Source organism: Lipotes vexillifer, unplaced genomic scaffold, assembly GCF_000442215.2.
Source record: "Lipotes vexillifer unplaced genomic scaffold, Lipotes_vexillifer_v1.1 scaffold158, whole genome shotgun sequence".
Lineage (NCBI taxonomy): Eukaryota > Metazoa > Chordata > Mammalia > Artiodactyla > Lipotidae > Lipotes > Lipotes vexillifer.
In genome coordinates, this window is record NW_006788189.1 from 995,670 (window position 1) to 1,010,362 (window position 14,693).

At 36.5% G+C, this 14,693-nt stretch overlaps 2 non-coding genes across 2 annotated transcripts; both read left to right on the top strand.

The window, feature by feature from the left end:
• The first annotated feature begins 11,129 nt into the window (after positions 1-11,129).
• On the top strand, positions 11,130-11,202 carry TRNAG-CCC (transfer RNA glycine (anticodon CCC)). Its single transcript has one exon. It is a non-coding gene; the product is annotated as a tRNA-Gly (tRNA).
• Positions 11,203-13,802: 2,600 nt separating this feature from the next.
• On the top strand, positions 13,803-13,875 carry TRNAE-UUC (transfer RNA glutamic acid (anticodon UUC)). Its single transcript has one exon. It is a non-coding gene; the product is annotated as a tRNA-Glu (tRNA).
• The last annotated feature ends 818 nt before the right edge of the window (positions 13,876-14,693 follow it).

A 14,693-nucleotide genomic window follows, 5' to 3' on the forward strand; every position in this document is an offset into this window, starting at 1 on the left:
ACTTTTTCTCCCTTTTCTTCTGAGCCGTGTGGATGAAAGGCTCTTGGTGCTGCAGCCAGGAGTTAGTGCTGTGCCTCTGAGGTGAGAGAGCCAACTTCAGGACACTGGTCCACAAGAGACCTCCCAGCTGCACATAATATCAAACGGTGAAAATCTCCCAGAGATCTCCATCTCAACACCAGCACCCAGCTTCACACAACGACCATCACGCTACAGTGCTGGACATCCTATGCCAAACAACTAGCAAGACAGGAACACAACCCCAACCATTAGCAGAGAGGCTGCCCAAAATCATAAGTCGACAGACACCCCAAAACACACCACCAGACGTGGACCTGCCCACCAGAAAGACAAGATCCAGCCTTATCCACCAGAACACAGGCACTAGTCCCCTCCACCAGGAAGCCTACACAACCCACTGAACCAACCTTAGCCACTGGGGACAGACACCAAAAACAACAGGAACTACTAACCTGCAGCCTGCAAGACGGAGACCCCAAACACAGTAAGATAAGCAAAATGAAAAGACAGAAAAACACACAGCAGATGAAGGAGCAAGATAAAAACCCACCAGACCTAACAAATGAAGAGGAAATAGGCAGTCTACCTGAAAAATAATTCAGAATAATGATAGTAAAGATGATCCAAAATCTTGGAAATAGAATAGACAAAATGCAAGGAACAGTTAACAAGGACCTAGAAGAAATAAAGATGAAACAAACAATGATGAACAACACAATAAATGAAATGAAAAATACTCTAGATGGGATCAATAGCAGAATAACTGAGGCAGAAGAACGGATAAGTGACCTGGAAGATAAAATAGTGGAAATAACTACTGCAGAGCAGAATAAAGAAAAAAGAATGAAAAGAACTGAGGACAGTCTCAGAGACCTCTGGGACAACATTAAACGCACCAACATTCGAATTATAGGGGTTCCAGAAGAAGAAGAGAAAAAGAAAGGGACTGAGAAAATATTTGACGAGATTATAGTTGAAAACTTCCCTAATATGGGAAAGGAAATAGTTAATCAAGTCCAGGAAGCACAGAGAGTCCCATACAGGATAAATTCAAGGAAAATTACGCCAAGACACACATTAATCAAACCGTCAAAAACTAAATACAAAGAAAGCATATTAAAAGCAGCAAGGGAAAAACAACAAATAACACACAAGGGAATCCCCATAAGGTTAACAGCTGATCTCTCAGCAGAAACTCTACAAGCCAGAAGGGAGTGGCAGGACATACTGAAAGTGATGAAGGAGAAAAACCTGCAACCAAGATTACTCTACCCAGCAAGGATCTCATTCAGATTTGATGGAGAAATTAAAACCTTTACAGACAAGCAAAAGCTGAGAGAGTTCAGCACCACCAAACCAGCTTTACAACAAATGCTAAAGGAACTTCTCTAGACAAAAACACAAGAGAAGGAAAAGTCCTATAATAACGAACCCAAAACAATTTAGAAAATGGGAATAGGAACATACATATCGATAATTACCTTAAATGTAAATGGACTAAATGCTCCCACCAAAAGACACAGATTGGCTGAATGGATACAAAAACAAGACCCATATATATGCTGTCTACAAGAGACCCACTTCAGACCTAGAGACACATACAGACTGAAAGTAAGGGGATGGAAAAAGATATTCCATGCAAATGGAAACCAAAAGAAAGCTGGAGTAGCAATTCTCATATCAGACAAAATAGACTTTAAAATAAGGACTATCAGAAGAGACAAAGAAGGACACTACATAATGATTAAGGGATCGATCCAAGAAGAAGATATAACAATTGTAAATATTTATGCACCCAACATAGGAGCACCTCAATACATAAGGCAAAAACTAGCAGCCATAAAAGGGGAAATCGACAGTAACACATTCATAGTAGGGGACTTCAACACCCCACTTTCACCAATGGACAGATCATCCAAAATGAAAATAAATAAGGAAACACAAGCTTTAAATGATACATTAAACAGGATGGACTTAATTGATATTTATAGGACACTCCATCCAAAAACAACAGAATACACATTTTTCTCAAGTGCTCATGGAACATTCTCTAGGATAGAACATATCTTGGGTCACAAGTCAAGCCTTGGTAAATTTAAGAAAATTGAAATTAGATCAAGTATCTTTTCCGACCACAACACTATGAGACTAGATATCAATTACAGGAAAAGATCTGTTAAAAATACAAACACATGGAGGCTAAACAATACACTACTTAATAACGAAGTGATCACTGAAGAAATCAAAGAGGAAATCAAAAAATACCTAGAAACAAATGACAGTGGAGACACGACGACTCAAAATCTATGGGATGCAATAAAAGCAGTTCTAAGAGGGAAGTTTATAGCAGTACAATCCTACCTTAAGAAACAGGAAACATCTCGAATAAACAACCTAACCTTGCACCTAAAGCAATTAGAGAAAGAAGAACAAAAAACCCCCAAAGTTAGCAGAAGGAAAGAAATCATAAAAATCAGATCAGAAATAAATGAAAAAGAAATGAAGGAAACGATAGCAAAGATCAATAAAACTAAAAGCTGGTTCTTTGGGAAGATAAAATTGATAAACCATTAGCCAGGCACATCAAGAAAAAAAGGGAGAAGACTCAAATCAATAGAATTAGAAATGAAAAAGGAGAAGTAACAACTGACACTGCAGAAATACAGAAGATCATGAGAGATTACTACAAGCAACTCTATGCCAATAAAATGGACAACCTAGACGAAATGGACAAATCTTAGAAAGGCACAACCTGCCAAGACTGAATCAGGAAGAAATAGAAAATATGAACAGACCAATCACAAGCACTGAAATTGAAACTGTGATTAAAAATCTTCCAACAAACAAAAGCCCAGGACCAGATGGCTTCACAGGCGAATTCTATCAAACATTTAGAGAAGAGCTAACACCTATCCTTCTCAAACTCTTCCAAAATATAGCAGAGGGAGGAACACTCCCAAACTCATTCTACGAGGCCACCATCACCTTGATACCAAAACCAGACAAGGATGTCACAAAGAAAGAAAACTACAGGCCAATATCACTGATGAACATAGATGCAAAAATCCTCAACAAAATACTAGCAAACAGAATCCAACAGCACATTAAAAGGATCATACACCATGATCAAGTGGGGTTTATTCCAGGAATGCAAGGATTCTTCAATATACGCAAATCTATCAATGTGATTAACCATATTAACAAATTGAAGGAGAAAAACCATATGATCATCTCAATAGATGCAGAGAAAGCTTTTGACAAAATTCAACACCCATTTATGATAAAAACCCTGCAGAAAGTAGGTGTAGAGGGAACTTTCCTCAATATAATAAAGGCCGTATATGACAAGCCCACAGCCAACATCATCCTCAATGGCGAAAAACTGAAAGCATTTCCACTAAGGTCAGGAACAAGACAAGGTTGCCCACTCTCACCACTCTTATTCAACATAGTTTTGGAAGTTTTAGCCACAGCAATCAGAGAAGAAAAGGAAATAAAAGGAATCCAAATCGGAAAAGAAGAAGTAAAGCTGTCACTGTTTGCAGATGACATGATACTATACATAGAGAATCCTAAAGATGCTACCAGAAAACTACTAGAGCTAATCAATGAATTTGGTAAAGTAGCAGGATACAAAATTAATGCACAGAAATCTCTGGCATTCCTATATACTAACGATGAAAAATCTGAAAGTGAAATCAAGAAAACACTCCCATTTACCATTGCAACAAAAAGAATAAAATATCTAGGAATAAACCTACCTAAGGAGACAAAAGACCTGTATGCAGAAAATTATAAGACACTGATGAAAGAAATTAAAGATGATACAAACAGATGGAGAGATATACCATGTTCTTGGATTGGAAGAATCAACATTGTGAAAATGACTCTACTCCCCAAAGCAATCTATAGATTCAATGCAATCCCTATCAAACTACCACTGGCATTTTTCACAGAACTAGAACAAAAAATTTCACAATTTGTATGGAAACACAAAAGACCCCGAATAGCCAAAGCAATCTTGAGAACAAAAAATGGAGCTGGAGGAATCAGGCTGCCTGACTTCAGACTATACTACAAAGCTACAGTAATCAAGACAGTATGGTACTGGCACAAAAACAGAAAGATAGATCAATGGAATAGGATAGAAAGCCCAGAGATAAACCCATGCACATATGGTCACCTTATCTTTGATAAAGGTGGCAGGAATATACAGTGGAGAAAGGACAGCCCCTTCAATAAGTGGTGCTGGGAAAACTGGACAGGTACATGTAAAAGTATGAGATTAGATCACTCCCTAACACCATACACAAAAATAAGCTCAAAATGGATTAAAGACCTAAATGTAAGGCCAGAAACTATCAAACTCTTAGAGGAAAACATAGGCAGAACACTCTATGACATAAATCACAGCAAGATCCTTCTTGACCCATCTCCTAGAGTAATGGAGATAAAAACAAAAATAAACAAATGGGACCTAATGAAACTTCAAAGCTTTTGCACAGCAAAGGAAACCATAAACAAGACCAAAAGACAGCCCTCAGAATGGGAGAAAATATTTGCAAATGAATCAACTGACAAAGGATTAATCTCTAAAATTTACAGGCAGCTCATGCAGCTCAATAACAAAAAAATAAACAACCCAATCCAAAAATGGGCAGAAGACCTAAATAGACATTTCTCCAAAGAAGATATACAGACTGCCAACAAACACATGAAAGAATGCTCAACATCATTAATCATTAGAGAAATGCAAATCAAAACTACAATGAGATATCATCTCACACCAGTCAGAATGGCCATCATCAAAAAATCTAGAAACAATAAATGCTGGAGAGGGTGTGGAGAAAAGGGAACACTCTTGCACTGCTGGTGGGAATGTGAATTGGTTCAGCCACTATGGAGAACAGTATGGAGGTTCCTTAAAAAACTACAAATAGAACTACCATATGACCCAGCAATCCCACTACTAGGTATATACCCTGAGGAAACCAGAATTCAGAAAGAGTCATGTACCAAAATGTTCATTGCAGCTCTATTTACAATAGCCCGGAGATGGAAACAACCTAAGTGCCCGTCGTCGGATGAATGGATAAAGAAGATGTGGCACATATATACAATGGAATATTACTCAGCCATAAAAAGAAACGAAATTGAGCTATTTGTAATGAGGTGGATAGATCTAGAGTCTGTCATACAGAGTGAAGTAAGTCAGAAAGAGAAGGACAAATACCGTATGCTAACACATATATATGGAATTTAAGAAAAAAAAATGTTATGAAGAACCTAGGGGTAAAACAGGAATAAAGACACAGACCTACTGGAGAACAGACTTGAGGATATGGGGAGGGGGAAGGGTGAGGTGTGATAGGGCGAGAGAGAGACATGGACATATATATACTAACAAACATAAGGTAGATAGCCAGTGGGAAGCAGCCGCATGGCACAGGGAAACCAGCTCGATTCTCTGTGGCTGTCTGGAGGGGTGGGATAGGGAGGGTGGGAGGGAGGGAGACAGAGAGGGAAGAGATATGGGAACATATGTATATGTATAACTGATTCACTCTGTTATAAAGCAGAAACTAACACACCATTGTAAAGCAATTATACCCCAATAAAGATGTTAAAAAAAAAAAAAAAGTATCCAGATTGGAAGGAAAGAGGTAAAATTGTCATTATAGGCAGATGACATGATACTATGTATAGAAATCCCTGAAGACTCCACACAAAAGCTACTAGAACTGATAAATGAATTCAGTAAGGTAGCAGAATACAAGGTTAACATACAGAAATCTGTTGCATTCCTTCACACTGGCAGAAAAATATCAGAAAGGGAAAGTTTTTTTTAAATCCCTTATAAAATCACATCCAAAAAATGTACTTAGGAATAAAGCTCACCAAGGAGATGGAAGACTTATATGCTGAGAACTGTTAAACATTGATAAAGGAAATTGAAGATGATTCAAAGCAATGGAGAGATATCCCATGCTCTTGGATTGGAAGAATTAATTTTTTTTAAATGACCATACTACCTAAAGCAATCTACAAATTTAATGTGATCCCTATCAAATTGCCCATGAGATTTTTCACAGAATTAGAACATATAATTCTAAAATTTATATGAAACCATAAGCAAGCCAGAAGTACCAAATCAATCCTGAGGAAAAAAAACAAAGCTGGAGGCATAACCCTCCTAGACTTCGTACAATACTACAAAGCTACAGTAATCAAAACAGCATGGTATTGGCACAAAAACAGACATATGGATCAATGGAACAGGACAAAGAGTCCAGAAATAAACCCATATACTTTTGGTCAATTAACTTTCAACAAAGGAGGGAAGAATATACAATGGAGAAAAGGCAGTTTCCTCAGAAAGTGGTGTTGGGAAAGCTGGACATGCACATGTAAAGTGATCAAGTTAGAATACACCCTCACACCATATGCAAAAATAAACTAAAAAATGGCATAAAGACTTAAATATAAAACATGACACCATAAAACTTCTAGAAGAGAACATAAGCAGAACATTCTCTGACATAAATCATAGAAATGTTTTCTTAGGTTTCCCAAGGCAATAGAAAGAAAAGCAAAAATAAACAAATGGGATGTAATCAAACTTACAAACTTTTGCACAGCAAAGGAAACCATAAACAGCCTAAGACTAGGAGGAAATATTTGCCAATGATGTGACAAACAAGGCCTATTTTCCAAATTAAACAAACTACTCATACAACTCAGCAACAAAAAAACAAATGACCCAATCAAAAAATGAGCAGAAGACCTAAATAGGTATTTCTCCAAAGAAGACATACAGACAATAGGCACATGAAAAGATGCACAACATTTCTAATTATTAGAGAAATGCAAATCAAAACTACAATGATGTATCACCTCAATCCAGTCAGAATGGCAATCATTTAAAAAGTCTAGAAATAATAAATGATGGAGAGAGTGTGGAGAAAAGGGGACCTTCCTACACTGTTGGTGGGAATGTAAATTGGTGCAGCCACTATGGAAAACAGTATGGAGGTTCCTCAAAAAACTAAAAATAGAACTGCCATATGATCCAGCAATCCCACTCTGGGTCATATATCCAGACAAATCTATAATTCAAGAAGATAGATGCACCCCTACATTCATAGCAGCACTATTTACAATAGCCAAGACATGGAAGCAACCTAAATGTCCAGTGACAGATGAATGGATAAAGAAGATGTGGTATATACATATATACAATGGAATATTACTCAAGCCATAAAAAAGAAGGAAATAATGCCATTTGCGGCAACATGGATGGACCTAGATTTTATCATGCTAAGTAAGGTAAGTCAAACAGAGAAAGGCAAGTATCATATGATATCACTTATATGTGGAATTTTAAAATAGATACAAATGAACTTATTTACAAAACAGAAACAGACTCAGGGACGTAGAAAACAAACATGGTTACCGAAGAGGAAGGTGGGGGAGGGATAAGGAAAGTTTGGGATTAGCAGATACAAACTATTCTACATAAAATAGATAAACAACAAGGTCCTACTGTATAGCTCAGGGAACTATATTCAATATCTTGTAATAAACCATAAAAGAAAAAAATATGAAATAGAATATATATATGCATCAGTATAACGGAATCACTTTTTTGTACACCAGAAATTAACACAACATTGTAAATCAACTATACTTTAATAAATTAAATAAAATAACATATTTAAAAATTAGGGGCTTCCCTGGTGGTGCAATGGTTAAGAATCCGCCTGCCAATGCAGGGGACACCGGTTCGAGCCCTGCTCTGAGAAGATCCCACATGCTGCAGAGCAACAAAGCCCATGCACCATGACTTCTGAGCCTGCGTTCTAGAGCCCGTGAACCACAACTACTGAGCGCAGGCACCGCAACTACTGAAGCCTGCACACTCTAGGGCCCAAGTGCCACAACTACTGAAGCCCACGTACCTTGAGCCCGTGCTCTGCGACAAGAGAAGCCACCACAATGGGAAGCCCGCACACCGCAATGAAGAGTAGCCCCCACTTGCTGCAAGTAGACAAAGCCCACGTGCAGCAACGAAGACCCAATGCAGCCAAAAATAAATTTTTAAAACGTTTTAATTAAATGCTATAAATCCACTCCCTGCCTCTTGGTAATGGTCAAACTTATCATTTACCAGTGAATCAAATGTCACCTATAGACAAAAGCTTGAGACACCAATAGTAGCAAATGCACATCCCTTGTACCATCTCACTCACAAACTTGTCAAAACTGGCATTAGCATTTGTCACAGTGGGTGTAGTTTCGGAGTAAGAAACTGTGAAATGCAGTGTGACATTTTCTGTTCTTTTTTTTTTTTTACTTGTCATAGCCCACAGATTTTTGAGTAGTTGGTCCACAGATTTGAAAACACTGGCTTAGAAGCTTTAACCTTTTAAATAGATGCAGTATATAGTTCCCTGCCTGTATTAGCTTTCTATTGCTGCTCTTACAAACCACAACAAAATTAATGGCTTATAACTACACACTTGTATTTTCTTATAGTTCTATAGGTCAGGAATATGACATGGATCTCGCTGGGCTGCATTGCCCTCTGGAGGCTCTAGGGAAGGACCCACTTCCTTGCTCATTCAGGCTCTCACAGAATTCAGTTCCATGGGATTGTTTGACTGAGGTCCCCATTTCCTTGCTGGCTGTCATCTGGGGCTACCTTTAGCTCCTAGAGGCCCCTCTCTGGTCCATGCACATAGCTCCCTGCAGCTCAGAGCCAGTAACAGGACACTGAACACTTCTCTTCTGTTCTTGTATCTCTCCCACTGCAAGTCAGAAAGGTTCTCCGTGTCTAAAGACTCGTGTGATTAGATTGTGCCCACTTAGGTAATCTCCCCATCTCAACCTCCATATCCTTAGTCACATCAGTGAAGTTGCTTTTGCCATGTCAGGTACCATTTATAGATTCCAGGGATTAGAACATAGAAAACCTTGGGACTCTTATTCTGCCAACCATGCTAACACATATGTGCATGCTTACATACGTACATTTTATTGATAACAAAGCTTAGGATTGTCAAATGAAATTATTTCTTTATCATACTTGAGTATGTTGTAGACACAGTGTTTTGGGGAGCTTTGTAGGCTTCCATCTGGTGCTTTCTCCATAGACTTCAAAGTGCCATTTGCTTTTCCAGATGGTGTTTTAACATTTATACATAAATCTGGGTACACACAATAGCACACAGAAGTCACGTTTAGGTGTAAACTCAAAAGAATACTAAAGATAAAAAAGAGGCAAATCTCAGCCAGTCTTTACTTGTAATTTGTTAGATGTGAAAAGGAAAACCTGAATTTTTCAGGTTTTCCTTAAAGTATCCTGAATGGGACAGTTGGTTCTTTACCCAGTATCCAAAGAATCTTCCTTTAGGCTGCAAACCATCTTGTGTCAGCTGTGGAGGTACCTACTATATACTTTCTAGTGTCCATGGCTCAAGACTCCAGAATCTTTTGAGATCAAACTAGTCACTGGCCAGTTGTTGTGAGGTAGATTAAGTCTGGCTTTCACATAGTCTCTGGTCTCTCTCACCACCACTGACTTCCAGCAGCCATACCTCTGGTTCCTATTCCAAAGCCCTTGTGTCACAGAATGCCCCACACATTTCCTTGATGTAAGAGGGATGGTATATCTAGCAAACGTTCTTTCATTCATTCAGTTAATTAATACTCACTCTGTGCCAGAAATAATCCTTTGCCCTCAAGGAGCCCAGCCTATGGGGAGAGAGACAAAGACACAGATGATTATAAAACAGGTAAAAGGCGAAGACAAAGGCCATTTTAGGCCATGGTTGTGTGCACAGGAAGGGCACCAAGCCAGCAAAGAGAATCAGGGAAGGCTGCCTGTAAGCTGTTAACAAGTTTGCTTACTTCTCTCTTTTATATGATAATGCTTTACATTATTAAAAAAATATAACCTATTGGACAAAGAAAATTTGGGAAACTCACATGTAGAAAAATTAACCTATACCTCTATCTTCCAAACATGTCTTCGTTTTAAAATTTCCATCTATTTCTTTCTATTATTTTTTCTATTCGTAGAAATAGAGAGAGAGATTTGGGAGATTTTACTTTAATATATAAACTTTCACATGCAAGCAGCATTTTCTAAACCTTGAAAATTTAGGGACATCCCTGGTGGTCCAGTGATTAAGACTCCACACTTCCACTACAGGGGATGCAGGTTCAATCCCTGGCTGGGGAACTAAGACCCCGCATGCTGCACAATGCGGCCAAAAAAAAAAAAAAGGAAAGAAAGAAAATTTAGCTGATCACTATTACATAGATTTGAAAATCCACTTTACATTACTATTTCACACAAATTCCTGGTGTAATTTAATTTTCAAATATTTGGGGATTTTCCACATATTTTTGTTATTACTTGGTAATTTAATTCTGTTATGGTCAGAAAACATGCTTTCTATAATTTCAAATTATTAAAATGAATTATAATGTGTTTGACAGATAAGAATATGGTCCATCACAGTGAATGTTCTGTGTGTATTTGAAAAGAATAATTCTGCTCATGTTGGATGAAATGCTCTAAAATGTCAATTAAGTCAATTTGGTTGATAGTGTTATTCAAGTCTTCTTTAATCTTACTTATTTTCTGGCTTATTTTCCTTTCTTTGTTATCCAAAAGGTAACATATTTTAGATATTCTTTTGCACTTTACTTTTATTAACTTATGTCCTGGAAATTATCTACATGTTCATGGAAAACTTCCTCTCAAATTTTTTTCTTTTTATTGTTATAATTTAAATATGAACAGTTTAATGAACAGTTGTTTGTGTTTTAACAAATACATTCAGTTGTGTAATGATGACTACAATCATAATGGACAAAACTTCCATCACCTCCTAAAATTCTCCCATGCCCCTTTGTAATCAAACTTCTCCCACCATCCCAGGCCCTGGCAACTACTTCTCTGTCTCTATCCCTGTAATTTTGCCATTTCCAGAATATCATAGAGATGAAATCAGTGTGCAGCCTTTCCAATCTGGCTTCTTTCACTTAGCATAATCTGTGTAAGATTCATATATGTTGAATGAAACAATAGTTCAGGGACTTCCCTGGTGGTCCAGTGGGTAAGACTCTGCGCTCCCAATGCAGGGGGCCCAGGTTCTATCCCTGGTCGGGGAAATAGATCCCACACGCATGCTGCAACTAAGAAGTCTGCATGTCACAACCGGAAAAAAAAAAAAAAAAAGATTCCACATGCTGCAACTAAGACATGGCACAGCCTAAATAAATAAATATTTTTTAAAAAGAAAGAAAGAAAGAAACAGTAGTTCATTCCGTTTTGTTACTGAGTGGTATTCCATTGAATGGCTGTACCACAATCTTTTAGCCATTCAACAGTCTTTGAACATTTGTGTTGCTTGGTAATTATGGATAGAGCTACTATAAGCATTCATATATGTGTTTAATGTGAGCCCTTGCTTTCATTTCTTTTGGGTAAAGCAGTAATACTTGCTGGATAATAATGTAAATGTAAAATTAACTCTATAAAAAATTGACAAGCTGTTTTCCAGAGTGACACAAGATTTAAAAAGCATTCACTTTCTATAATTAGGAAGATCCTGAAAGTAAGTACCTCTTTATGTTTGGCACCCTCACTTTGCCTCACTTGCCTCACCTAGCCCCAGTCCTGTCTCTAATACATATAGGACTATTCAGGTTATCTGTTTCTTCTTGTGTGAACATTGGTAACTTGTGTCTTTCAAAGAATTTGTCTATTTCATCTAAGGAGTTAGGAAAGTTTTTCTATAAGTGACCAGGTAGTAAGTATTCATAGGCTTTGTAGGTCACATATATTCTTTGTCACATCTTTTTTCCTTCTCCTCCTCCTTTTTTTTTTTCTTTTGCAAGCTTTTAAAAGTATAAAAATCATTCTAGGCTCATGAGCTCATTGGACCCAAGAGCCATAATCTGCTCCTGTCCTAAGTTATCAAATATAGGGGCATAAAATTCATAATATCCTTGCTCCTCCTTTTTTTTTTTTGTCATACCACATGGCTTGTGGGATCTTAATTCTCGAACCAGGGATTGAACCCAGGCCATGACAGTGAAAACACCAAGTCCTAACCACTGGACCACCAGGGAACTCCCCGTTTGTTTCTCCTTTTAATAACTGTAGAATCTGTAAAGATATTTCCTTTCTTATTTCTGGTATTGGTAATTTATGTAGTCTTTTTCTTAATCAGTCTAATTAGAGATTTATTTATTTTAATTGCTCTTCTCAAAGAACCAGTGTTGCTTTCTTTGGCTTTTTTTCATTTATTTTCTCTTTTCATTTTCAATGAAATTTGCTCTTTATTTCCTTCTTTCTGCATGATTTGGGTTTAATTTCTTTCTCTTTTTCTAGTTTCTTAAGGAGAAAACCTAGATCACTGATGTGAGACTTTCTTCTTAAAGCTGTAAATTTTCCTCTAACTACTTAGCTGTGCTCCACAAATTTTTATTTTGTATTTTTATTTTCATGAGATTCAAAATGTTTTCTAAATTCCCTGCTTCCTCTTTGACTCATGGGTTATTTATAAATGTGTTGTTTAATTCCTAAAATTTTAGGGATTTTCCAAAATTCTTTCTGTTTCTCTCTAATTGTGGTTTGCAAACATGATTTATATAATTTCAATTATTTCAAATTTGTTAAATTTTGCATTATGGTGCAGAATTTGATCTAGTGTGGTGAATGTTCGATGTGCAATTGAAAAGAATGTGTGTTCGGCTCTTGTTGGATGGAGTATTCTATACATGTCAATTAACTCAGCTTGGTTTGTGGTGTCATTCAAGTCTTCTATATTCTTACTGATTTTCTGTCTACTTTTTCTAGCAATGACTGAAACAGAAGTGTTGAAGTTTCCAATTATAATTGTATTTTTGTCTATTCCCTGTTTTTAGTTTTTTCACTATTTAATACATGTCTTTTAAAGCCCTTTATAGCAATATATATTTATCATTGTTATGTCTTCTTGGTGAATTGACCACTTTATCATAATGGAATGGCTCTATCTTTGTTAATATTCTTTGCCCTGGAGTATATTTTTTTACTGTAATGTGCCCAATACAGCTGAGTATTTTGTTAGTTCTTAATATTTGCACTTATATCTTTTACTTTTAACCTATCTACTTTGCCTTTATCTTTAAGGTGGGTTTCCCTCTTTAAAGTGGCCAAAAAATAAGTCTTAAGAAATTTAAGAAGCTTGAAATAATATCAACCACCTTTTCTAACCACAGTGGTATAAAACTGGAAACAAATTACAAGAAGAAAAATGGAAATTCATAAATACGTGGAGATTAAGCAACATGTTACTGAGCAACCAATAAGTCAAAGAAGAAACCAAAACATAATTTTTTAAAAAATCTTGAGACAAATAAAAGCGAAAATACAACATACCAAAACTTATAGGATACAGCAAAAGCCCTTCTAAGAGGAAGGTTCATAGCAATAAATGCCTGCATTAAGAAACAAGAAAGATCTCAAATAAGCAACCTAACTTTATACCTCAAAGAACTAGAAGAAAAGAATAAGCAAAGCACAAAGCTAGTTGAAGGAAGGAAATAACAAAGATCAGGGTGGAAATAAATATGATAGAGACTAAAAAGACAATAGAAAAGATCAATGAAACCAAGATCTGGTTTCTTAAAAATATAAGCAAAATAGACAAAACTTATTTAGACTCACCAAAAAAAAAAGGAGAGGACTGAAATAAATAAAATTAGAAATAAAAGAGGGGAATTCCCTGGTGGTCCAGTGGTTAGGACTCAGCACTTTCACTGCTGGGGTCCTGGGTTCAATCCCTGGTTGGGGAACTAAGATCCTGCAAGCTGGGGAAAAAAAAAAAAAAAACATTTACAAAGAATAATAAGAAACTGTTATGAACAAATATACATCAACAAACTGGACAACCTAGAAGAAGAGGATAAATTCCTAGAAATATAAAACCTACCAAGAATGAATCATGAAGAAAGAGAAAATCTGAACAGACAAATTTCTAATAAGAAGATTGAAAGAACAACCATACCTCAAATAAACAAAAGTCCAAGACCAGATGGCTTCATTGGTAAATTCCACCAAACATTTAAAGAAGAGTAAATACCAATCCTTCTACAGCTCTTTCAAAAATTAGAAGAGGAAGGAACACTTCCAAATTCATTTTATAAGGCCAGCATTACTCTGATACCAAAAGCAGACAAAAACACTACAAGAAAAGAAAATTACAGGTCAATATCCCTGGTGAACATAGATGAAAAAAATCCTCAACAAAATATTAGCAAATTGAATTTGACAATACATTAAAAGGATCATACACCATGACCAAATGGGATTTATCCTCAAATGTAAGGATGGGTCAACATCTGCAAATTAATGTGATATACCACATTAACAAAATGAAGGATAAAAAATATATAATAATCCCAATAAATACAGAAAAAGCATTTGACAAAATTCAACATCCATTTATGATTAAAAAAAAAAAAACTCTCCAGAAAGTGGGTATAGAAGGAATGTACCTCAACATAATAAAGGCCATATGTGACAAACCCACAACCTACACCATACTCACAATGAAAATCTGAATGTTTCTCTTTTCTCCTAAGATCAGGAAAAAGATGAGAATGACCACTTT